Here is a 26,809-nt window from a genome sequence, read left to right as displayed (position 1 = left end):
TAGTGAGAAAACGTAAACAACATGAAGGGAGAAAGCATTTGTAGTTGAATATTTGTGGCAGAGTAGAAGTAGATTTACTTATCATAGATTCAGCATAGAACATCTTTTCCCCAAGACACTCATTTTCTGCAACCTCAGGAAGAGAAGTCACAGCACAAAAAAACATGTCATGAGAATCTTCTGCAAAACAAACAAAAAAACAAATAAAAAAAAATCTATGGTGAGACTAACCTTAAGGAAAGAAGGTATTCGTTTTTTGGAGGATTCAGCTCACACCTTTTAAGTCATAGTTTAAGGCAAGTACAGTAGATACAGGGCTGGTCTTAGCAATTATGGGGCCCTGTGCAGACCAGTTCAGTGGGCCCCCCACCCGCGACCACCTACCCCCCACCCACGTCCACCCATGTCTGCCTGCACCCGCGCCTGCCACCATAAGCCATAAGTTATCAGCTTAAAAGGAGGTTTAGAGCTCTTGGAACCCCACCTCACCCCATACCTCAATATGCATCCACCACGTTTCAGTAAAGAGCAGCAGACAGCGGCAGCAATTTTCATATCCCGTCAGCTGCCAAGCCCAGAGCCTCCTTGCTGCTGCATCCTGCCCTTGCAGAAGCAGGAAGTGACATCAAAAGGGGGCAGGATGCCGCAGTGAGGAGGCTCTGGGCTTGGCAGCTGACAAGATATGAAAATCGTTGCCACTGCCTGATGCTCTCTACTGAGATGTGGATGCACATTAAGGTACAGAGCAGAGAGGTGTTCCGAGACAGGAGGACAGACGTGCCACAGATGCGGGGCCCCTAGGAGCGCGAGGCCTTGTGCGACTGCCCCTGTTGCCCTTGCCTCAGACCAACCCTGAGTAGATATTTCCCTGTTTCTGGAGTTTATAATCTAAGACAGTGTTTCCCAAGAGTACCCCCTTGCCAGTCAGGTTTTCAGGATATCGACAATGAATATGCATGAAAGAGGCAGTATATGCAAATCAATCATATGCATATTCAGGATATCCTGAATGGCAAGGGGGTACTCCAGGACCTACTTGAGAAACACTGGTCTAAAGGGTCCTTTTAGTAAACTGTGGTACAAATCACCTTAGCACAGTAAGCACACCCTTAAATGGGTCATTCCCATGCACTAAGACCATTTTTACAATGGCCCAGACTTTCCATTTATTTCATTACCCCGCTGCTAGTGGAAGCCAGGATACATTAAGTTGTGTGCTATTATTTTTAAAATTATGAGTGGTGATCCTCCTAATTATTTATGTGATTGGATCACATTTCTTCAAGAAGGTAATTTTCATAGAAATAATAATTTTAAAACTGTGTTATGTGTTTACTGAGGTTCCCGTTATCTAATACAGTATTGCATTTTGTTTAAAGATCAGTGTGACATATACGAATAGAGGAAATCAGAAGGGGGGAAAACTTTTTCACATCACTGTAAATAATAAAAAACAAACAATAACGAAAAACTGGACAGCTGTAATTCTGTTAATCATTGTGAAATGTGCTTTGCTATCACTGGCTGATAATCAGATATGCAAGTAGCTGTTTTATAATACATCTGTGATGTAGTACTGGCTAGTCAGGCCTCATTGTACTATTTTCCATGGACTTGCATCTTACATATATAAATCATGGGAATGCAAGCATTGGCTGAAAGCAAGGTTTATTCAACATACAACAATTCAACCCGCATACAAAGACTGGAAACAAACAAAACCATCAAAACAAAAGAGCACTTATGCAAACCTTTAGTTCATCCATTCCTATCAGGGTCTTGCCAGAGCCAGCAGCCCTTTGTTTTTTTGTTGACAAAATTGATACCTTTTGAAGCCCTTTTCAACTTCCTCACTTTTTCGACACTGATCTCTCCATCATCCTCTCTCCCTGTTGACACCTCCCCCTCATCCAGCTTCTTCCTTTCAGTCACAATCTCTCCACTCCCTCATGTCTGTTATCTCCACAACGAGGTCCACATATTGCTATTGTGTTCCTATCCCATCTCCGTGGCTTAAAATTCCTGAATTAGGGCTACTTCTCACACGCTTATCAATCATTTTTCTTAGCTTAACCTCTGGCCAATTCCCACACTTAAGGAAAATAGCCACAGTAGTCCTATCTTGAAGAAACTGAACTCTGGTCCAACTGTGCCAGGTCATTATCGTCCTGGATCAAACCTCTCCTTTATGTCCAAAATTCTTGAGAAAATTATATTCACACAGCTATCTGACTATTCTGAAAAGATACTTGCTCTACATCCCTGTCAATCCTGTTTTCAAACTCACCACAGCACAGAAACCTTTACTGAGTGAACTTCATTCTCACTTTGATCAACATAAACTACAGTCTCCCTCAATCTCTCAGCCATTTTTGATCTTGTTAACCACTCTTTTCTTCTCTCTCATCTGTCATTTTTGAGAATTTCAGGTGTAGTTTTGACCTGGTTCACATCCTTTCTTTCCCACTGTTCTTTTCAGGTGCATACCCCTACCTCTATCTCCCAAAAGCAACAACTTCAATGTGGTGTTCCCCAGTGTACAATCCTTTCCCCTCTCCTATTCAATCTGTTCTTGAGTCCTCTGGTAGCTCTTATTCAATTGCTTGGTATCTCAGCTTATTTCTATGTGGACGATATTCTTCTCATTTTTCCTACAGATTCATCTCTCTCAATCACTCCACTACAAGCTTGTCTTGGTGCAGTACCAACTTAGCTCCACAAACATCAACTTGTTCTTAATAAGGATAAAACCATTATTTGCTGATTCTCAGGATTCACTGACCCTCTGTCTTCCCCTATCACTCTTTTTGGGTCTCTGATTCAACTGATTCCATCATTTCATTACATAGGGTTTATCCTGGACTCTTCCCTCTCATACCTCAGCTTTCCCATTTATCAAGACTCTATTTCTTTACTTTCCGTCAACTGTGGACTGTTTGCCGCTTCCTTGACCACAACAGCTTTCATACACTAGTTCTCTCACTCTTTACTTCTTGCATCAACTACTGTAATATAACTTATGCAGGTTTACCGTGCTCAATATTAAAAAGATTACAAACTTCACAAAATTTTGCAGTAAGACTTCTGTACCATACTCATCGTACGGATCACATCACTCCTCTTCTGAAATGTCAACACTGGCTGCCCGTAGAACACCGAATCACTTACAAAATAGCACTTCTGACTTTCAAAGCTTTTAGAATTGGTACCCCTGATTATCTCTCTCATCTCATGATACCCTATTCACCTGCTAGAGTTCTCCATTTAATTAATGACCATCGTTTGGTCCTGCCTAGCCGCAAATTCACTCACTTAGAAACCAGAAGACACTGTGCCTTCTTTTTCTTCTCCCCTCATATTTGGAACGCTCTACCTCTTTCTCTTCATAGTGACCCTGAGCTCAAGTTCTTCAAGGCCAATCTGAAGACTTGGCATTTTAGGCAGGCTTTTGGAGACTGAGTCCCATTGGATTCCCTGGTGAGTGGTAGCTGAGACCAATACCTGCAACTTAGTTTTAATGTCCTGTTCTTCTATCTTCGCACTTTACCAGTGTAACTATGTGCCTTTCCAGTAATGGAATTCCTTTCTTTTCTGAAGTTTTTAGATTGTACACCGCTCCAGCAGTATAGCAAGTTTTAATAAACCATAAACCATAAATTGTTATTATATCATTATGTCACAGTAATACAGTCAAGATTTAGCCCTGATGTAATCATTGCAGAGTACCTTACTTTCTGGTAGCTTTTAATATCCAGATAGTAGGAAAAGAAGGCCTATTTTGGTAGCTCTAGTAGATTGAACCTGGATGTCAGTTATTTATTTATTTAGATTTTGCTCACACCTTTTTCAGTAGTAGCTCAAGGTGAGTTACATTCAGGTACTCTGGATATTTCTCTGTCCCAGGAAGTAGCTCAGCTTTCTCTCCAGTGGGGTTATAGCGTGTCTTCGGTTTCCCTTCTTTAGCATTTCTCATTTCCCTAGAGGCTTTTATCCTAACAGAAAGGATATTCCTGCTGCACCTGTCAATCAGTCTGAACTAGTTTTTAAAAGTAGACTGCTAGAGATTGTCAGCCAGTCTGTAAATGTAGCCTGCTTATCTGGAACATGCAGTATTTTCCCTCACACAACACTCCCTGAGCCGAAAACTGTTCAAGTTAACTTTTGCGTAGCAGTCTCTTGTCCTCAAAAGCTCATGCATCAATAAATAGGTTAGTCAGTAAGGTGCCACCAACTTCTCTCATTTTTACTCCTGTAGACTAACAATGCTACCTCTGTGGAAGTTTTCAAGCCCTTGCATTTCCTGGAAGAAAAGGCTGTATGTGTTTCTTTCTGACCAATACAGTACAATGAAGAGCCAAGACTTTTTTTTTTTCAGATATGTTAGTGATAGGAGGAATTGTAAAAATGGCATTGTCAAGGGGGAAACGAAGGGAGGAATATGTAGCTGAGGAGGATAATTGCTTAACAATTGTTTCTGTTCTGTAGATTCAGCCAGGCTTGATTGCAGCTAGCCCTGTTGAATCTAAACCTAACTATATATTGAACCTTAACATGAGAGTGCAGTAGCCACTATAAAGTTTGTGTCCACAGAAGAAGGGCTGGGGGTCAGTGCCATAGCGAGGACGGCTGACACCCGGGGCGGTTTGCTGCTGCGCACCCCCCGGGTGCAGCATGGCGCACCCCCCTCAGCGCACGCACGCCCCCCCGGAGCGCGCACTCCCCCCCCCCCCCCACGAGTGCATTCTTACCAAAGAGGACGAGCAGGAGGGCCGCTCCGCCCCGAATGCACGTTGCGGGGACCTGCATCGGCTCCGCTGGTTCCCTGCTCTCTCTGCCCCGGAACAGGAAGTAACCTGTTCCGGGGCAGAGAGTACTACTACTACTACTATTGGCAGTAGTGGAGAAGGGAACAGATAAGAAGGATTTATCCATGGAGCGGAGTGCAAGGGAAGGGGTGTAGGGAAGGACGAGTGTGGAGAGATACTGGGGAGCAGCAGAGTGAATACATTTATAGGTTAGTAGAAGAAGTTTGAACAGGATGCGAAAACGGATAGGGAGCCAGTGAAGGGTCTTGAGGAGAGGGGTAGTATGAGTAAAGCGACCCTGGCGGAAGATGAGACGGGCAGCAGAGTTTTGAACCGACTGGAGAGGGGAGAGGTGACTAAGTGGGAGGCCAGCAAGAAGCAGATTGCAGTAGTCTAAACGAGAGGTGACAAGGGTGTGGATGAGGGTTTTGGTAGAGTGCTCGGAAAGAAAGGGGCGAGAGAGAGAGAGCAGTGAACAGCAGAGCCGACACCCCCCCAGCGGCATGCACCCGGGGCGGACCACCCCACCGCCCCCCCTTCCTACGCCACTGCTGGGGGTAGAACCTCAGAAAACAAACACATATTTTAATGGGAGTGAGGTAGGCCCTGAACAATTTTCAGAAGATTGTATTCATGAGGAACTAGAGAAACTAAAGATATACAAAGAGACGGGGCTGGATGGATTCTGGGCTCAACACTGAGTAAACAGATTCTGGGCTCAATACTGAGTAAACAAAGTGGGGATCAACTGTCGACTAAATGTTGCCCTGCTGGCACATTATGGGGCCCTTTTACTAAGCCGCGTAAGTGTCTGTCAGGCTTATTTTCGAAAGAGAAGGGCGCCCATCTTTCGACACAAATCGGGAGATGGGTGTTCTTCTCCCAGGGTCACCCAGATTGGCATAATCGAAAGCCGATTTTGGGCGTCCTCAACTGCTTTCCATCGTGGGGATGACCAAAGTTCACAGGGGCGTGCCAAAAGCATAGCAAAGGCGAGGCTGGGGCGTGCCTAACACATGGGCGTCCTCGACTGATACTGGAAAAAAGAAGGGCGTCCCTGACGAGCACTTGGGCAACTTTATTTGGGCCATTTTTTTCTTAAGACCAAGCATCAAAAGGGTGCCCGAACTGACCAGATGACCACCGGAGGGAATCGGGGATGACCTCTCCTTACTCCCCCAGTGGTCACTAACCCCCTCCCACTCTAAAAAAAAACTTTAAAAATATTTTTTGCCAGCCTCTTTGCCAGTCTCAAATGTCATACCCAGCTCCCTGACAGCAGTATGCAGGTCCCTGGAGCAGTTTTAGTGGGTACTGCAGTGCACTTCAGGCAGGCGGACCCAGGCCCATCCCCCCCTACCTGTTACACTTGTGGTGGTAAATGGGAGCCCTCCAAAACCCACCCAAAACCCACTGTACCCACATGTAGGTGCCCCCCCCCCGTTACCCTTTAAGGGCTATGGTAGTGTTGTACAGTTGTGGGTAGTGGTTTTTTTTGGGGGGAGGTTGGGGGGCTGAGCACCCAAGGTAAGAGAGCTATGCACTTGGGAGCAATTTCTGAAGTCCACTGCAGTGCCCCCTAGGGTGCCCGGTTGGTGTCTTGGTATGTCAGGGGGACCAGTGCACTACGAATGCTGGCTCCTTCCATGACCAAATGGCTTGCATTGGTCATTTCTGAGATGGGCATCCTCGGTTTCTATTATCGCCGAAAATTGGGGATGACCATCTCTAAGGACGACCATCTCTAAGGTCAACCTAAATGTTGAGATTTGGACGTCCCTGACCATATTATTGAAACGAAAGATGGACGCCCATCTTGTTTCAATAATACGGGTTTTCCCGCCCCTTCGCTGGAACGTCCTGCGAGGATGTCCTCAGGAACACTTGGGCGCCCCTTTCGATTATTCCCCTCTATGTGTGCCCAAAGCGTGCCACAATGGAGTTACCACCAGACTTCCGCAAGGCTCTTGTGGTAATTTCATTTTTGGTGTGCGTCCAATACGCACGTCTGAAAAATATTTTTTATTTTCAGGCACACGTAATGGACGCGCGCCAACTGGCATTTGGCATGCGTAGGTCATTACTGCCCAGTTAGTGTGTGAGTCTTTATTGCTAGGGCAATGTCTGGTGGTAAGAGGTCTTAGACCCAAAATGAACGTGTGGCAATTTTCATTTTGCTGCATGTCCATTTTCAGCAAAAAAAAAGGCCTTTTATTACAGGTGCACTAAAAAGTGGATCAGCGCATCCCAATAACCTGCGCCTACACTACCGCAAGCGATTTTTCAGCGCGCCTTTGTAAAAGGACCCCTATAATTGGGGACTAACAGAGCAGCTGGTTAAACCCCAGATTCTCTACAATCTGAAGGAGCTAGTTATCCAAAGCAATAAAGAAATGTATCTGGTCTGAGACATACGAGTGCTGTGAAACTCTGTGCATATTAAAATAGACAGTAATGTCTCTCTCTCTCTCTCTCTCCCCCCTCTCACTGTGTCTTTCCTATTCAGAACATTTCTGTCTGTGCGCACAAATCTTTAAGACTGCAGACTTAGGGCTTACTGCTGAGTTAGCTCCATCCTTTATATCTATACATCTAGGAATGAAAAACCTATCAATCAAGTCATCTGTCAATCAAAACATCCCACTACTTCATCATATAAATTCCAGCATGCATCTCAGAAATCCAACAGCCAAGAATCAATTAAAAAAAATCAACATCATGCTTTCCCTTTTTTAACATTTTTTTCTCATAGTGCTGTTGGAGAGCTGTTGGAAACTTCCAGGTCCCCCTCAGATTTGAATGGGTGGTTTCATGTTGCACAAATTTGTTTTCAGGATGATTCAGAAAAGCTTTTTTTAATAGATACAAATAATGAATGCTTCCGAAAAGCTGCTATTTCAAATGATTTGAGACTTAGAGGGGAGTTATCGTTAAGATGTGTTATTTCCTTCAGTTTTGTCAGGAAAATGGCTGACATCATTCCATTTGAGTTAGTGTAGGAGGCTGAGACCAGGGCAGAAATGTTGTACATCTTTTGATTTCTTGCCTCCCCTAAGGAAGGCATGATTGTGTCCATTCACAACATCCTTAAGGATGTGCAGATGAGAATGTGAGAGACGTGCATTTTGTTGACAAGATGGCTGAATCTAATCTAATCTAATTCAATAGTCTATATTCTGCTGAATCCCTCATTATTTCAGAGCAGATTACAATAACATTAGTTACTCATCACTAGGAAGTATAATAATTTCAGAGCCTCAGTTTAGCGATACATTATTAATAGATCAACAATAAAATCAAGGTGCTAAAATTTCAAAACTTCTTTCAAACAAATATGCTTTTAAACAGCGAAGAAACAATAAATAGGAAATTTGGGAGCTTATTCTACAATATTACATTAGTATTATTTGCCATTTCTATCCCACATTAGCCTTAAAGTTCAATGTAGCTTACAACTATTTATTTATTTAGATTTTTGCTCACACATTTTTTAGTAGTAGCTCAAGGTGAGTTACATTCAGGTACTCTGGATATTTCTCTGTCCCAGGAGGGCTCACAATCTAAGTTTGTACCTGAGGCAATGGAGGGTTAAGTGACTTGCCCAAGATCATAAGGAACAGCAGCAGGATTTTAAACTGGCCACCTCTGGATTGTAAGACCAGTGCTCTAACCACTAGGTCACTCCTCTACTCCCTAACCACTAGGGCACTCCTCCACTATAAATTGGAAGTTGGTAAAGCACAAGAAAGTTAAAAGAAATTTAAAAAAGAAAGAAAGAAAATACAGTATTACATTGTTAATCCAAAAATTTCTGGAATAAAAAAGATTTAACGCTTTTCAAAACAGTCCGTAAGATCTCAAAGACCTGATTTCTAGTAGTAGAGTATTCCACCATTGTGATGCCGAATAAGGAAAGCTGACTGAATGTAAGCTTTATAAATAATTTTCCTACAGCTGGGAAAAGAAAGAGTTAAGTAATTCCTAGACTGAGTATTCCTATCTGACAACTGGATAAGTCCTTGCATATAACTGTGTGCGGTTCCATATATTATTTGAAAGATAAATGTGCACAGCTGCCTGGCATGAAAAAGAAGAACTCCAGCTATTATATTAGTAGCTAGGAGGCCCTTTTACTAAGCTGTGGTAAAAGGGGCCCTGTGCTAGCAGTGGTGGCTGTTTTTGTCATGCGCCAGGGCCCTTTTTACCACAGAGCTGAAAATAGCCAAAAATGAAATGGCCATGCGGTAAGTTTGCACTTGCCGTGTGGCCATTTCAGGAAGGAGCACTTTCCGCCACCCATTGAGGTGGGGGTAAAGGGCTCCTGCACTAACCCGGCGGTAACTGGGCAGTGTGCGATGCTGCTCGATTACCGCCGGGTAACCCCCTATGGAAGTATTTTTTTCAATATTTATGCTAGTACTGGAAATGGTGCGCACTGGAGGCGGAACTACCCACTGGGCTGGCAGTAGCTCAGGATTAATTCTCTATAACACCAGAATACTTTGTTCTTCTTACTCCAGTTCAATTTTTTATGAATTTTTAATATTCTGTGGAAAATTCATAAAAAATTCATAAAAAATTGAACTGGAGTAAGAACAAAGTATTCTGGTGTTATAGAGAATTGATTGATTACCTACACCAGTCATATTATTGGTTCCCTCACTTGATCATTGATTAGTAGTTCAGGATTGCCACATGGCAACCCTTTAGTAAAAGGGCACCTAGGTTACTAATAGCTGGACCTGTGCTAAAATAGCATGAGTTAGCAGTAAAAAAAACTCATCTTAATGGTAGCATACGTTGATAACCTCTCCCCCAGGGGCGTAGCCAGACCTCGGCGAGAGGGGGGTCCAGAGCTCGAGGTGGGGGGCACAGTTTAGCCCGCCTCCCCCAGCCGCCGACTCCCCTGCCACCGCCGACCCCTCTGCCACTTTTGACCCCCCCCCCACCGCTCACCCTCCCCCGTTGCCACCACCGCCAGGTACCTTTGCTGGTGGGGGTCCCCAACCCCCGCCAGCCGAAGTCTTCTTCAGCACCGGTCTCAGGCGCCTTCGCTGATCTGTTTCTGACTCCTGACATCCTGTATGCACGTCCTGCACGGGGCTACATACAGGACATGCAGGCAGGACGTCAGGACTGACAGAAACAGATCAGCTAATGCGCTGGAGACCAGCGCTGAAGAAGACTTCGTCTGGTGGGGGTTGGAGACCCCTGCCAACAAAGGTACCTGGCGGCGGTGGGAGAGGGTCGGTGGGGATCGAAAGTGGCGGGGGAGGGTCGGCGGCGGGGGTGGGTGGGTCAAAAGTAGAGGGGGCTAGGGCTAAATCTGTGGGGGCCCTTGCCCCCACCTAGCTACGCCCTGCTCTCCCCTAAAACTTGTATAAGAGAGCCCAGAGAAACCATCTGCTATGAGACTGTGACAGCAAACACAGAATCCTGGTACTCTGTTTCCTATGTAGCTACAGAAGCCTAAGATAGCACATAGACAACATAACCAGAGTTACCTCAGGACAAGAAGCCATGGGGAAAGACCAGTGAAAGAGGCCCAATGAAAACACTGTGAATGGAAAAGGCAGAAAATGTGACTAATCCAGGAATTGAACACTCTACGAACTGATCCAACTGTAGAAGGGGCTGTGCTTGAAAAAACTTTGAGGGCAAATTACTTTTATACTTGAAGTTATCATCTATTTTCAAAGTGAAATAACGTGTGTGTTTCACTCTGAAAATTGCCTATGGAAAAAGTACCTGCAGACACTTTTTCCAACCATAATAACGAGTGCATTTTTGAAAATGCTAAAGAATTCATTTTAGAATCCCCGCCCTAAATCTTTTCTAGGAAAACCCTTCAACAAATGTGGGTAAAAATACACATTTTAGAACAATATATGTGCTTTTTTCCAAGGATAATCAGAATATATATGGACCTCCTGGAACATATATTCATGTTTTATAATTTATTTTATGAATGTTCTCTTGATATTATTTTCTGATTATTTAATTATTCCTTAAGGTGAATTATATATGTTTTGTTGTTTTTAGACCCCTGAGGCAGGCGTCATTTGATGCCGAAACACGGCCTGTGTCGGGTCATTTATCAATAAAATACTCCTGTTGTCTCAGTCTTGAAGGCCCAGTGGTGCTTTTTAAAATTTGAATCTTAAATATGAGATTTGAAATGGTACACATCGTTATGTGGTAGAAAATGAGAGAGTTCAAAAGTACATGAACCAAGACAGCAAAGAAATCTCAAAACAGCCCTCAAGACTAGAACAATGGAGAAATCTTTAATGCAAAAGACCTTACAAGGATCGTGTTTTGGTGCAAAATAGGACCTGCCTCAAGGGTCTGGTAAAAAATAACATTACAATACAATGTAAACATATATATTGAATAATATGCAATAATCAGATAAACAATGAGTGTGGATATAATCATTATATTTCAAAAATAAAATTACATCAAAGATGAGTGTCATATATTACAATAATGTACGTAAATATACATACATAATATCAAAAATGTCAACAGCGTGCATTGTGATTGCAAGCACTTAAACTACAAAAATGATAATTAAAATGATAGTGCTATAGAAGTTTGCTGATTCATAGTGAAGGGTCTCTTCTTAGCATCATGGTATCTTTACTATTGAAAGTAATTTTCTTGCATTGGAAATCCTTGCACCAAGTCACCTACCAAGAATGGTGGAACTTAGTGCTCCAAATCTACAAATACGAATCACACCTTGCAAAGACATCTTCTCGCTTTGCTGCATATAGGGAGAAATGGCTACCACTTGTATCATATTTCGGCATTGTACAGCGATAAGCACTCAATTAGATGTATTTTATGGCCTATGCATGTTTTATACTTTGATCTGTACCCTCCATCCCCCCCTCCTTCCCTCCTTTTTCTCTTTTCTGCCTATCTCTTTTCTTAACTTAATTTTAACCCTAGATATAGATAGTTACTTCTTACATGTGAACTCCGGTATTGCCTTCCTTTGTAAAATGTTACTTGTTGTAATGTTGTGAGCTCTTGATTGTATTTGTATCGAAAATCAATAAAAGAAATTAAACTAAAAAAAAAAATGATAGTGATATGAAACAAAGATAAAATGCATAATAAGGGCCCTGTTTACTAAGGCACACTAACTTTTTTTATCACACACTAAAAATTAATGTGTGCTAATTTTTAATGCGTGCTAAAAACGTTAGTGCGCCTATAGCGCAGCTTAGTAAACAGGGCCCTAAGTGATTCTTAAACAATTTTGTGCTGAAACACGACCCGTCAGGTCTGTTGCATTAAAGATTTCTCTGTTGTACCAGTCTTAAGTGCTCTTTTGTGCTTTCTACACATTGCTGTGACCAAATAGCACTGAAATTTCCATAGCTCAGGGGATAAGGACCATGACAAAGCTTTATAGAGTATGATTTTAATGCATTAGGAAACACTCCACAGAGCTGGCTGCTGGCCTAGTTTCCTAGACTTCTTCCTTTATATTCATTCTACTGCAGTTAGGCTGGGGTCCACTGAGATTTTATGACAGCTGACTCTTATCTAGAGTGGACAAATCGTTGTGCCAATAACTTACTTTAAGAGCCCAATAAATTGTCCATAAATTCCTAAAAGGAAGCTTTATTGTTCATGACTGCCTTGGAACAAAAGACGTTTTATTAAAAGCACTTGGATCATTTGGATGTAGGGCTTCAGCAGTTTTGTCACATGTGGATTCTGCTGTGGTTCCATTTTAGGAGGTCTTCGTATGAAGAGTGCATGAGGTTGATTTGAGATGGTATGTATTAGCATATCATTTTCTTCTGGAGTACTTTTAAAACAAAACTGCATTTTTTGCACATTCTGTAATAAGTACATAAGTACATAAGTAATGCCATACTGGGAAAAGTCCAAGGGTCCATCGAGCCCAGCATCCTGTCCTCGACAGCGGCCAATCCAGGCCAAGGGCACCTGGCAAGCTTCCCAAACGTACAAACATTCTATACGTTATTCCTGGAATTGTGGATTTTTCCCAAGTCCATTTAGTAGCGGTTTATGGACTTGTCCTTTAGGAAACCGTCCAACCCCTTTTTAAACTCTGCTAAGCTAACCTCCTTCACCACTTTCTCTGGCAACGAATTCCAGAGTTTAATTATACGTTGGGTGAAGAAAAATTTTCTCCAATTTGTTTTAAATTTACTACACTGTAGTTTAATCGCATGCCCCCTAGTCCTAGTATTTTTGGAAAGCGTGAACAGACGCTTCACATCCACCTGTTCCACTCCACTCATTATTTTATATACCTCTATCATGTCTCCCCTCAGCCATCTCTTCTCCAAGCTGAATAGCCCTAGCCTCCTTAATCTTTCTTCATAGGGAAGTCATCCCATCCCTGCTATCATTTTAGTCGCCCTTCGCTGCACCTTTTCCAATTCTACTATATCTTTCTTGAGATGCGGCGACCAGAATTGAACACAATACTCAAGGTGCAGTCGCACCATGGAGCGATACAACGGCATTATAACATCCTCACACCTGTTTTCCATACCTTTCCTAATAATACCCAACATTCTATTCGCTTTCCTAGCCGCAGCAGCACACTGAGCAGAAGGTTTCAGTGTATTATCGACGACGACACCCAGATCCCTTTCTTGGTCCGTAACTCCTAATGTGGAACCTTGCATGACGTAGCTATAATTCGGGTTCTTTTTTCCCACATGCATCACCTTGCACTTGCTCACATTAAACGTCATCTGCCATTTAGCCGCCCAGTCTCCCAGTCTCGTAAGGTCCTCTTGTAATTTTTCACAATCCTGTCGCGATTTAACAACTTTGAATAACTTGGTGTCATCAGCAAATTTAATTACCTCGCTAGTTACTCCCATCTCTAAATCATTTATAAATATATTAAAAAGCAGCGGTCCTAGCACAGACCCCTGAGGAACCCCACTAACTACCCTTCTCCATTGTGAATACTGCCCATTTAACCCCACTCTCTGTTTCCTATCCTTCAACCAGTTTTAAAATGTGCTTAATAAATTGTAATATTTACACAGTATCAAAGACAAGTTCAACTGAATGATGTAGGCCAGGGCAATCCCATTTCTGGTCCTCAAAGTCCACAGGCAGGCAGATTTTCAGGATATCCACAATGAATATGCATAAAAGAGATTTGCAAACCAAGGTGGCAGTGCACGCAAATCTCTCTCATGAATATTCATTGTGAATACCCTGAAAATCTGGCCAGCCTGTGAACCCCGAGGGACGGAATTGAGTAGCTCTGATATAGGCCATTATTTTATCACTTTCGTGGTTTCTCCTGAGGTTCATCTACATTTAGGGAAGGGGGATCTTTCTATGAAAGATTTGGAAAGTTGCTATTTTTGGCAGTTTTTTCATGACTCCAATGAAATGTTCATATACCTTAGGGAGTAGCCCCAAGATACCACCTTTTTTCTGTTTTTCCACCCCACTTCTTAGCCCTCACTAACCCTGTTTTTCACATCCTTACAGCCTTCTATCTTCCCAGCTTTCTCTAACTTATTAAACCCATCTCCCTTTCCCTCCGTCATCTCTCAAAACTCCATTTCCACTTTCCCCTCACCCTTTATAAGCCCACTGCCTGTCCACAGTTCCTTCCTGTCTTCCTAAGTCTTCCTCTTCCCCTCTTCTTCTTACTCCTTCTAGCCCTCCATCACCACATCTTTCCTCCACTTCTGCCTAGCCTCCTGTCTCCCCTGCCATCTCCTACATCCAAGACTGTCCTTTTTCTCTTTCCAGTCTGCTTCTGGTGCAGGGCATTAACAGCAGCAATAGCAGGGCATTCCAGTGCTCTTGCTTCAGCAGTGTGGAAGACCTGAGTAAAACCACAGGAGAAGCAACAGCCTCCAGTAACTTCCATGCTGCTGCAGTAAAATACGGGAAACAAACTGAGCTGACTGGCTGTAGTTCAGGAATCAATTCATTCAAAAATTCCTAACACAGATAAATTGGCACTCAGGTTCACCAATATGGATTTATTGACTACCATTGAAACAGAACCCATCATATTAACCAAAATATTGTACTGCACTTTGAAATAAGTAAGCTATAAGACAGCTTAGATTCATAAAGGGAAGATGCTATCAGACTGTTTTGACTGTGTTTTTTTAATAAGGGTTCATGGCCATGGGAGGGGTATGGGCAGGTCATGGGTGTGGCTATGAGTAACACCCACAGGTTACAGATTATAAACATCCAGAGAATTATCCCCATAGCACACAAATTTTGATGCACGCATTTATGCCTACTCCAAAGTTCGGGTAAATGTATGCATGTACCCTAACAGGAGAAGTCTATATATGGTGCCGAACATTAGGTGCTACTTCTGTGCTGAATTTTTTGCATGGAAAAGCGTCATCATGGATGCAAGACACCAAAAAGGTGAAGAAATGACAGATCCATGCGGAAAAACACTTATGCGCTCATTTATAGAATAGCGCCTAACCTGCTTATTTTCTAAGGAGAAAGGCGGCCATCTTCCAACACAAATCGGGAGATGGCTGGCCTTCTCCTATTGCCGGACAAATCGGTATAATCGAAAGCAGATTTTGGCCGGCTTCAACTGCTTTCCGTCGCAGGGCTGGCCAAAGTTCAAGGGGGCGTGTCGGCAGTGTACCGAAGGCGGGACGGGGCGTGGTTAAGAGATGGCCAGCTCGGCCGATAATGGAAAAAAGAAGGCCGGCCCTGACGAACATTTGGCCGACTTTACTTGGTCCCTTTTTGTTCACGACCAAGCCTCAAAAAGGTGCCTGAACTGACCAGATGACCACCGGAGGGAATCGGGGATCACCTCCCCTTACTCCTCCAGTGGTCACCAACCCCCTCCCACCCAAAAAAAAAAATTAAAACACATTTTTTTGCCAGCCTCTATGCCAGCCTCAAATGTCATACCCAGCTCCATCACAGCACTATGCAAGTCCTTGGAGCAGTTTTTAATGGGTACTGCAGTGCACTTCAGGCAGATGGACCCAGGCCCATCCCCTCCTACCTGTTACACTTGTGGTGGTAAATGGGAGCCATCCAAAACCCACCCATAACCCACTGTACCCACATGTAGGTGCCCCCCTTTACCCTTTTAGGGCTATGGTAGTGTTGTACAGTTGTGGGTAGTGGGTTTGGGGGGGTTCGGGGGGGGTTCGGGGGGGCTCAGCAAACAAGGTATGGGAGCTATGCACCTGGGATCAATTTGTGAAGTCCACTGCAGTGCCCCCTAGGGTGCCCAGTTGGTGTCATGGCATGTGAGGGGGACCAGTGCTCTACAAGTGCTGGCTCCTCCCATGACCAAATGGCTTAGATTTGGCCGGGTTTGAGATGGCCGCCATTAGTTTCCATTATCGGCGAAAACCAATGGCGGCCATCTCTAATGCCGGCAATCTCTAAGGGCGGCCCAAATGTTGAGATTTGGCCGGCCCCGACCATTTTATCGAAAAAAAAGATGGCCGGCCATCTTGTTTCGATAATACAGTCAGGTACGCCGCTTGATGGGGCAGTCATGAGAGATGGCCGCCCTTATAGATGGCTGCCCCCATTCGATTATGCCGCTCCATGTGTTTCCATGTGACTCTGCAAAGGGAGCGTGGCCATGGGAAGGGCACAGATGGGTCGGGGCATGTGGTGTTATAGAATAGTGCGGATCTGTGTGCAACTTGCAAGGTGGGATTTATACCTGGTTTCGATTGGTGTAACTCCTCGCACCCAAAGTTGGGTGTGGATCCTGGTGCTCTGCGCTATTCTTTAAAGGGCGCTGATCCCAGAACACCATTATAGAATACTGTTAGGTGCCAGTTTTTTTTCATCTCTGAATTTTGAGTGTCATTTACTGAATCCAGCCCTAAGTTTGTACTCACGTATTTTATGAAATAGATGAGAACGTCATAACTCTACTGCTATTCCACCCAAACAATGCCTCCAGGAATGCCTACACAGGGTGTGCTTATAAGCATGTATCATCCTGTCATCAGATGTATTTATACGAGTACAAACCACTGTTCAATTTTATTAAAAAAAAAAAACCTTTTCCACATGTATAACAGGTGTTACACCTGGGAAACATCTATAATTCTATAAAGGGCACCTATTTTTAGGCACCAAGGAGGCCCCTTGTTGCAGCCTGCTCTATAAAGGAAAGCAGGCACCTACCAGTGTAGCAGGTTAAATATCTGCCTATATTTTAAGTGCCTAGATTGTGAAAACCTAGTGTGTAAATCATAGTATGCATATAATTATGCACCCTGCCCATGCTCCGCTCACACTCCACCCATGTGAATGCCCTCTTCTAAAAGTATGCACCATCAAAGTTTACCCATACGTACGAATAGCATGTAGCCGGAATATTGTCATTTACATGCGTAAGTGGCCACTTCCCCCTAAATGACTACCATACTGGCATTTCCTCACATGTTTTTGCAGCCCAAATGTAGGTGGCTCCTTATAGAATTACCCCCTAATTGTGTTTGGTCTTCCAGATGCCTGGGCCCATTTCCTTCTTCCACTTTTGCCGTAAGAACATAAGAATAGCCATACTGGGTCAGACCAATGGTCCTCCTAGCCCAGTATCCTGCTTCCAACAGTGGCCAATCCAGGTCACAAGTACCTGGCAGAAACCCAAATACTAGCAATATTCCATACTAAAAATCCCAGGGCAAGCAGTGGCTTCCCTATGTCTGTCTCAATAGCAGATTATGGACTTTCCTTCAGGAACTTGTCCAAACTTTTTTTAAACCCAGATGCATTAACCCCTGTAACCACATCCTTTAGCAACAAATTCCAGAGTTTAACTATTCATTGAATGATAAAATATTTTCTCCTATTTGTTTTAAAAGTATTTCCATGTAACTTCATTGACTGCCCCCTGGTCTCTGTAGTTTTTGAAAGAGTAAAAAATCGATTCACTTTTACCCATTCTACACCAATCAGGATTTTGTAGACCTCAATCATATCTCCCCTCAGCCGTCTCTTTTCCAAGCTGAAGAGCCCAAATTTCTTCAGCCTTTCCTCATATTAGAGGAGTTCCATGCCCTTTATCATTTTCATCATCCTTCTTTAAACCTTTTCTATTTCCATTTTCCACTTAATCTTTTCTGAGATATGGTGCCTAGAACTGAATGCAAAACTCAAGGTGAGGTCACACCATGGATCAATACAGAGGCATTATAATCTTTTTTGTCTTAGTTTCCATCCCTTTCCTAATAATTCCTAGCATCCCATTTGCTATATTGGCAGCTGCTGCACACTGGGCAGAAGATTTCAGTGTATTGTCTATAATGACACCTAGGTCTTTTTTTTGGGTGCTGACAACTAAGGTGGACTTTAACATCAAGTAACTATGATTTGGATTATTCTTCCCAATGTGCATCACTTTGCACTTGTCCACTTTAAATTTCATCTGCCACCATGGCTCTGAGGCACAGAAACTACTGATTTTTAGGAAAAGCAAGAAAATGGGGCAAACTGAATAAACATGGAGGGAGATCATGCTGAGGGAGTGACAGCTTTGAGAACCTCGATCATTTCAATGTAAATTACAAAGGAAAGCAAGCTCTGGCAGCCTAATCACAACTCAGATCAAACATCAATTTACTCTCTTAGATGTATACTGAACTGAGAAACATGTATAGTAAATAGTATATTTCAGTTTGTATTATGTGACTTGAACCTGGTCCCACACTTGAAACTCTTGCAATCATGCATAGAAATTTGGCGATGGGGACGATACTGAAAATGATCAGTGACCTATAGAGACATAAGAAAAGGGTATGTTGACATATGAAAAAGACATGGTTCAAAGAGTTAACCTGAGCTCCAGGTTATGGGCCTGTGCTATTTCTCAGAAGCAATTTAGTTTGCACTCGATGCCCATTAACCTTGCCATTTATTACTGTGTTTTTTCTGATGTCCTGAGTATACTCTGCAATCACAGAAAGCCTTGCATTCAGTGTTGCATGGGTAATTGCTTGGCGCTGAACTTTGAAGAGGTGACTTTGTGTTCAGGTGGCGCAGGAACAGCTGAAGGATGTATCTATTCGCTTTAGTATTTCTCTGATTAGTTTTGTGCCCACTGCAGTGTTTCATTTTGCTGTTAAATGGGATCTCTTTTTACAGACAGTACAAGTCTCATCAAGCCATACTTTGTGTATGTGTGTGTTTTAATCTTATAGGCTTTTCTACCTGGGGTAAAAAAAACAATGGCTCCAACCAATATTCAAATGCTGCGATCAGCACATTTTTAAAATACTAGCTGTGGCATTTAAATATTATTAGGCTCATTTCTTCAAAGCACATAGACTTACAAAGTTACATAGGTTACCATGGGGGTCATTTTCGAAAGAGAAAACATCCAAAAACTGTCATAAAGCAGTGTTCGGACAAATTTCTTCTCAAAACATCCAAACTGGTATTTTCAAAACCTAGTTTGGAGACGTTTTTCTATGCAACATCTTCAGTGCATCCAAATCACAAGAGGGCATCAGGGGTGGGCTTAGCACATTCCTAACACTTGGATATTTTATAGTCATAATGGAACAAAGCGAAAGCTTCAAGGGCTAAAACTTCAACATTTTGATCTAGACCTATTTTTAGAATGAATAAGGCACAAAAAGGTGCCTAAATGACCAGATGACCACTGGAGGGAATCAGAGGTGACCCCCCCTCACTCCCTCAGTGGTCACTGACCCACCATCCCCCAAAGGTGTGAATAAAAATAGCACTTACCAGCCTCTACGACAGCTTCAGATGTTATAGCCAGTTCTACTAGAGCGGCAAGCAGGTCCCTGGAGTAGTGTAGTGGTCGGTGCAGCGCACTGTAGAGAAGGGGACCCAGGCCCATGTCTTTCTCAACCTATCATACTTGTGGTGGAAAGTGTGAAGCCTCCAAAACTCACCAAAAAAACTTACTGTACCCATATATAGATGACCCCTTCACCCATAAGGGCTATTTTAGTGGCGTACAGTTGTGGGCAGTGGGTTTTGGAGGTCTCAGCAGACAAGATAGGGGGTAACGGTGAGATGTGTACTTGATTGCCTCTAGAGTGCCCCATTGCTCTGCTGGGATGACTGTGTGGCCAGTCTACTAAGAATACTGGTTCCTCCTACATCCCAATGGCTTGATTTTGTGCGTTTTGTACTTGGATGTGCTTTTTCAAAAATGGATGAAAAAGAAATGCACAGAGCACACAAAGATCTAGCATGTGTCCATTAAAAAAAAAGATAGACATTTTGCTGTTTTGAAAATGGCTATATTTCCTATTTGGATCTGGGTCGTTTAGGGGGGGGGGGGCTTCTATATATGGCGCCTAAAAAATCCACACAGAAAACATTTTTGCCTAAGTGTATTCTGTAAGTGGTGTCTAGATTTAAGTGCGGTTTGTAGAATACATTTAGTTGATATCCCAACACTTAAAGCTGTGTACACCCATTTACATCAACAATAACATGGCGTAAATCCCAGCATATAGATTTAGGCGCAGAGGTCCATATTTATAACTACGCGTGTAAATTTCATATACTATAACTGTGTGTAGATTTTAGAACACTGACAAAATACCCATTTTCTTACCCATAGCCACACCCTTTTTTCTCCGTGTGTGTTAGAAGTTAGGTGCAGTGTGTTACAGAATATACTTAACGAGTTGTGCACATAAATTCTAATTATTGCCAATTCATGCTCATTATTGCTTGTTAAGTGCTGTTATCAATGCTAATTAGTTTGTTAAGTTATGTGTGTTGTTATAGAATCTGCCTGGAGTTTCGTGTGGATCTCTAGGCGCACTATATAGAATCCGGGGGTTAGCGCAAGACATCTAAAGTCTGACTTAGATGTCATTTTGAAAATGCTCCTCCACATAACTGTGTAAGTCTATGTGCTTTGAAAATGAGAACCAAAAATGTATATATTTGGTGCCATTTTCTGGATAGCAAGTGGTGCTAATTATACGCGGTTTGTTGCCATTTCTATGGACAGTGGCCATAGACAGCCGCTACCCATATTAAGTGTTTGTCATTTTTCAGTGGCACTATAAATGCTTACAGACCACCCTAGTACTAAGGAGTGGGTGTTCTGCCTAACTCTACAGATTTCAGTGATATTCAACCACAATTCATATAACCACGTGGCTTAATTTAGGACAGTCTTTTTGTTGTCTTATATTAAATCCAGCTTTTGTCTGTGTGGTCTGTAAGAATTTCCAGCAACTCTATCTGAATAATACTGCTGAAAATTGATGGATAGGGCAACTGAAACTCTACCAATAAGTGTTCTTGAATATCAAGTCTAGTGTTTTCTCCTTGAAGACAAAGTGGCCTAATAGATTAGGACTGCATTGGGGTTAAAAGCTAAATATATATAGGCTTATGCTTTTAACACTAATATTCTTATGCTGATTGATATTTAAAATAATTTAACTGGCCAGAAATGGCTGCTGACCTGTTAAATCGCTTGGTCGGGGCTATCTGTTAATTTTCACCAGCACTTTGTAGATAGTGCTTAAGTGAAAACTGGCTATTTGGGGGATGTTCTGGGCAGGGCCGATGTTAGCAATTGTGGGGCCCTGTACAGACCAGTTCGGTAGGGCCCCCTGCCCCCACCTAGTTCCGCCCTCACCTAGTCCTGTCCCTTGTTGACAAGATGTGTTTTAAAAAATGTTTATTTCAAATAAAGACAAATCAAGCAAAACTTGTACAAAAAAACTAATTCAAATAAGCACAATGCTGTTGTAGGAAACCTTTGGGTTTAGAAAGCACAACCATGTGCAAGTAAGGACTGGATAAATTAATTAAAACAAATGCCCTTAATATGTAATACTTGGTAGCAATAATGAAACATTGATTGAATATTCACATAGCAAGCAGTCTGAGCCATCAGATTTATTTTCCACTGAACATAATCAATGTTGCATGAACTTGGCAGCTAATAGTGTGCTGAATTGGACAATCGGCACATTTAGACTGACTCTGGACAGTTCTGCACGAAGGAAACCCTTCCCTCATTATTCAATATTTTCTCTGTGAAATAGTAGTAATAAAAAAGGCATTTTTATAATATACCACTGCATTGTACAAAGCAAAAGGAGCAAGTTCCCACATGCCATTTTTTCCCTTGATGTAGTCACAGGAAAAAAAAGATGTTAAATGCTCCCAGTTTCAACCTAATTAATGTTTTTTTTAAATTGTACTTATAAATAGTAAGTCTGATTAAGTACCTGATTCTCATAGCATGATGTCTGTTTAATACAGGGAGTCCTTATAGCCAGCTCCTACAAATGACACAATGATTTAAAATGTAGAACAAATTAGTACTCTAACCAATAAAATGCAAGAGAACATTGTTCCAACTTTCAAGGTAAGTACCCTTTTCCTTCTTTGTCCATCTGTAGATCTTTTCCCATGGGCTTTCCAGGCCATAAATTCTTCCCATCTCTAGGCTGTGGGTTCTTCCTTCTTCTCCCCCACTTTCTTCTGTTTACCCTTCCCTTCTAATTAGCTCCCTAAACTATCCATGGGTTCACTCATTCCTTATCTCCAATTAGGATAATGGCTTCACTCATTACAGCCTTCCTTATATGGTACTGCTTCCTCCCAGGGTTGCAGCCTTGGTAGATTAAAAGTTTCTTTAGTCTGCTTGCATTGATGTTAGGGGAATGGCCAGGGGCTCTGCGGGACTCTGGCCCCCCTAAACTGCTTTGATTTTACTACAGAAAGATGGTGTATCAAATCTATGACCCTTTACCCTTTATGTTTGCATGGAGGTGCTCTGTCCAAGGTTCTGAACCATAGACAGTAACCTCTTCCTGGTATGGGTGTTTTACACTCCTCAGGAGCATCACTCTCTCTGAAAACTGAAAGAACTTGGTAAATCAGAAGTTTCCATTATCTTTAGTAGAGGCACAGAGATTATTGCTGATGCCCCTGACAGACATAATCTATCTGTCCTCTACATATACCTGGACTGTTATCTGGACTTCATTATATATTTTGAAATATTATTGCATTTTATTGATGTACTGGATTGTTATTATGATATATTTGATTATTTTATTATTATCATATTTGATGTAAACCGTTTTAGGCCAGTCTTGTGTTTGAGGAACACAGCATAGTAGTGTAATGGGACATAGCATAGCACTAAACAGAACCCTGGTAGAACACTTATTTATTTATTGGGATTTATTAACCGCCTTTGTGAAAAGATTCACCCAAGGCGGTGTACACTTAGAACCTAGAAAGTTTATGTGAGCCAACAGTTGAAAGTTCCAGAAGACCGTGATGTCGACAGAAGCCTGCTGGAATTTCACGGCTGAATAGCCAGGTGAAAGATGAAAAAAAAACCCCAACATTACCAGTTATTTGTTTAATCTTTTCTTCCAATTCCATTTTCTAAAGCAATAATCCCCTCGGTAAAAGTTTCTATTACTGGAATAATTGCTTTTGCCCTTTGCCATTCTTGCTTTTGGCATTTATTTGGTCAGGTGTTGGAGCTCTCAGCCAAGGGCCTATAGCTCTGTTCTCTTCCAGTCACTTCCCTGACACCCTGCTATGAACATTAGCCAGGGGTCCTATTTCCTTACAGTGCATTCTAAAGGGTCAAAAGCCTTGATACAATGAGCAAATCACGTTAACAGAATCATATTGCCAGTTGCACATTCTACTTACAAAGGTAAAAGGAAAGCAATTATATGATTAGACAGCAATGTGCGTTGGTGTTCTTTTTTCCATAGGAGCACGTTCTTTATTCCATGCAATATAGCTCAACCTGCCTGTTTTACTGTTCCTGAGATGTTAATTCCAGCCCTGTTTTTCATTACTAGAAAATGTCAACTGTGACACCTTCCAATCAAACAGACTAAGTGGATCAGGGTGAATGTGATGTTGGGAACTCTAATTGATGGTGAGAAAAATCGAGAAAAGATGAACACAATTGGAGTAGGTAATTTGCACTGACATCTTGTCTATTGGATCTAGGACTTTAGGTGATTACCCAACTCCATATGTGAGGAAAGAGAAGGTGACATGAAAGGGGGGGGGGGGGGGAGAGAGAGAGAGTCTTAAGTTTTCCTGCATGTGAAATGGGAAGAGAGCAATAACTCTTATGTCTGTAAAGGGGAGGCTATGCAAAGACCAAGCTAGCATTTCTGAATGAATATTATCACTATGGTTTATGGTGCTACCAGAACGGAGAGAGAAAAGTTTGTGTAAGGTAGGAATCCCAGGACATTTCCACATAGTACATTTCAAATCACTGAGACAGCCAAATGGGGTCTAGGTCCCCTTCAGAGCCAAGTCTACTGGGCTGGGAGAAGAGGAAATCATGTCTGATTCCTTTTCAGCTATATCAAATGCTGGAAAAGAAGGGAGGAAGGAGGCAATATTCCTAGGGATGTGGCAGATAACCATACCCCTTGCATTCCCCTTTTCCTAGCATCTTCTCCATAGAAAATGGGTGGATGATGGGGAATGACACATTTTCTCACACCACTGTTCATGCTGGTCTACATTTTCCCCTTGCTTCCTCTCATTCCCGTTTACCTTTACCTTCCTCTTCTCTTCCTCACCTGCTCCCCCTTCCCTCTGGCCCTGCAGCTCTGAACCACACACACACATACAGTCTCCCTCTGACAGTAGGGATGATACCCAGCCTGTAGCGGGCATGAGCTAGGGCTAAGCTGTGACTGTGAGTTTCAAAGGCTGAACTTGCCAGTATCAAATCTGCACTGGCTATTATTAGTACGTGGTAACGGTTAATGTGCACTAAAACCCACACTAAACCCCTAATTCTATAAACATGTGTGCTCACATTTCTGAGTACAGTACAAATTTGCCTGCACAACTTATAGAATAAATTCAGTTGCACATATAACAATTCAATAATTGGCGTTAACAGTCAATTATTGGTTATAAATAGCCTGAATCGGCACTATTGGCACTAACTGGCAGTTATGGACATAACTGGCCTTAGTTGCTATTTGCTAAGATGTGCGCTTAAATTCCGGAGTGCACAACCTGGGAGGGCACGGGTGGGTCGGGGGGTGTGCCAGGCAGTTACGAACACAGTAAATAGAATACTATCATTTACACGCCTAACTGCCTACAATTAGGTTTGAGCCTTTATGCCAGGCATTGAGTTGATTTAAGTGCTCACGACTAAAGTGTGTACAGCGCTGCGTATGCCTTGTAGTGCTATAGAAATGATAAGTAGTAGTAGTAGTAAAGTTAGGCACATAAATGTGGACTTGCACTAGTGTTCTATAATTGTAGTTTCACACACAACTGCCATTATAGAATTTGGAAGCACTAATTGTGGTTTTAAATGTTGTTTAACAAGGGACCTTAATATATATCAAACACAACAAATGAGTACCCTTTTTCAATAAAATCTCTATAAATATGAGTAAAGAATTAGACTGCTTTTCATTGATTTAATCTGATTGGTACATATCATCAAATAGGTGACATATATATAGTGTGAAATAAATGCTGCCACCATTTTGGAAGCTATTGAATGAAATGGTGCCTTGAAGAAAAAGCTGAACATAGTACGTTTTTTTGGAAATTATGGACTATGTTTTGTGAGGGTGGTTGATTAATAGTTTTTCTTGTATTCCAGACCCCGAATTCCCTGATGCAGCTGGACTAGCAAAATGTAGCGCTATTTTAGATGGGGGTGATTGATCAATTGGATGTTTAATTTACTGGAAAAAGGAAAATAAAACAAAAATTTGAGATAAGTAGTCATTTTGAATGTACATTTAAACTATTCTCTTTGAAGATATCATTATTGTGATGGGATTATTAGGAATATAAGGCGAAGTTACTTTTTCAACAAAATGTTTCACAAAATATTTATGGACTAAAGAGGAAAATAGGTGTGAATATTAGAGTCACGAGATACAACTAAATGTTGGGCTCTATCCACCTTCTGATGGTCCTTTTATAAAAATGTATAGAGATTTTATTGGAAAAGGGTACTCATTTGTTGTGTTTGATTATAGAATTTGCACTTGGCACGCATCATCCTGGCATCTTAATTTCCGTGACCTGTTGAGAATTTAACCCTAACTGCTTAGCACATTTTAGTAAAAGGGCCCAATAGTCAGCACCTCTGTAAGGGAAATCTGTAACTGGGTTCATGCCTTTATGTGCCGTTTGTTCAAGTAAATATATGGAATTCCAGCACTGCTGTGGATAAGTGTATAATATTCACACCAGTTTGGAGGGCTAGGGGGCGGGAAGAAGCAGGAGGGAGAAAGGAAGGAAGGAGATGTGGCGTGAGACTCACCTTATGTTCAAAATTTCTGGCTATACAACTGGTCAGCAGTGAGCCTTTTGCTCACCTCCAACGGCGATATTCCTGGATATTCAAATCTGGGACCTGTGCGGGCTTCGGCCTTGAATATCCGGTTATTTTAAAGCCAGCTAAGATATAGCCGCTTAAGTCAACATTCATCACTTAAGCATCCATGGGTAACTGCATAAAAATAAGACAAACTTTTATGTGGTCCCAGTTATGCAGTAAATTTGGCCACTTAAGAGCTGAATATCAATACTTAAGTGGCCAAGTGCTGACTCCGCCCCTGGAACGCCCCCAGGGGTGTTTGGTGCTAAATGTGATATTCAGCAGCAGTCACACAGTTAAGCGTCACTGAAAATTAGCAGCTAATCACAACCAAGTGATTTAATCAGTTAGCAGCCGGCTAAATTGCTTTGAATATCAGGCCCTAGATGTTTTAGTCCCCTTCTGATATAGAGAATAACCCCCAGATTCTATATATGTTGCCCAAAATTGGACACTAATATTTGAGCGCCAGTCCAAGATGTGCACCCAACTAAATTGGTTAATGAGCCAATTAATGCCAAGAATTGGGTGCTAATTGGTGCCAAATTGAATTTGTGTACACATTTTGCTATGCAATATTCTAGAACAATATGTACCCAAATCCCATAAGGGGGCATGGCCATGGCAGGAGCATGAGAGG

General features: G+C 42.2%; 1 long non-coding RNA gene across 1 annotated transcript in view; it reads left to right on the top strand.

Annotated features, from left to right (window-relative positions):
- Positions 1 to 25,526, top strand: part of LOC115468648 — a 148,484-nt gene extending 122,958 nt beyond the window's left edge. Inside the window, exons 4-5 of the long non-coding RNA XR_003941898.1 lie at positions 23,645 to 23,763; positions 25,441 to 25,526. This is a non-coding gene — a long non-coding RNA (uncharacterized LOC115468648). The remainder of the gene's footprint in view (positions 1 to 23,644; positions 23,764 to 25,440) is intronic.
- The last annotated feature ends 1,283 nt before the right edge of the window (positions 25,527 to 26,809 follow it).

Source organism: Microcaecilia unicolor, chromosome 4 (genome assembly GCF_901765095.1).
Source record: "Microcaecilia unicolor chromosome 4, aMicUni1.1, whole genome shotgun sequence".
NCBI classification, from domain to species: Eukaryota; Metazoa; Chordata; class Amphibia; order Gymnophiona; family Siphonopidae; genus Microcaecilia; species Microcaecilia unicolor.
The sequence above is the reverse complement of the archived record's forward strand: the minus strand, read 5'-3'. Positions and strand labels throughout refer to the sequence as shown.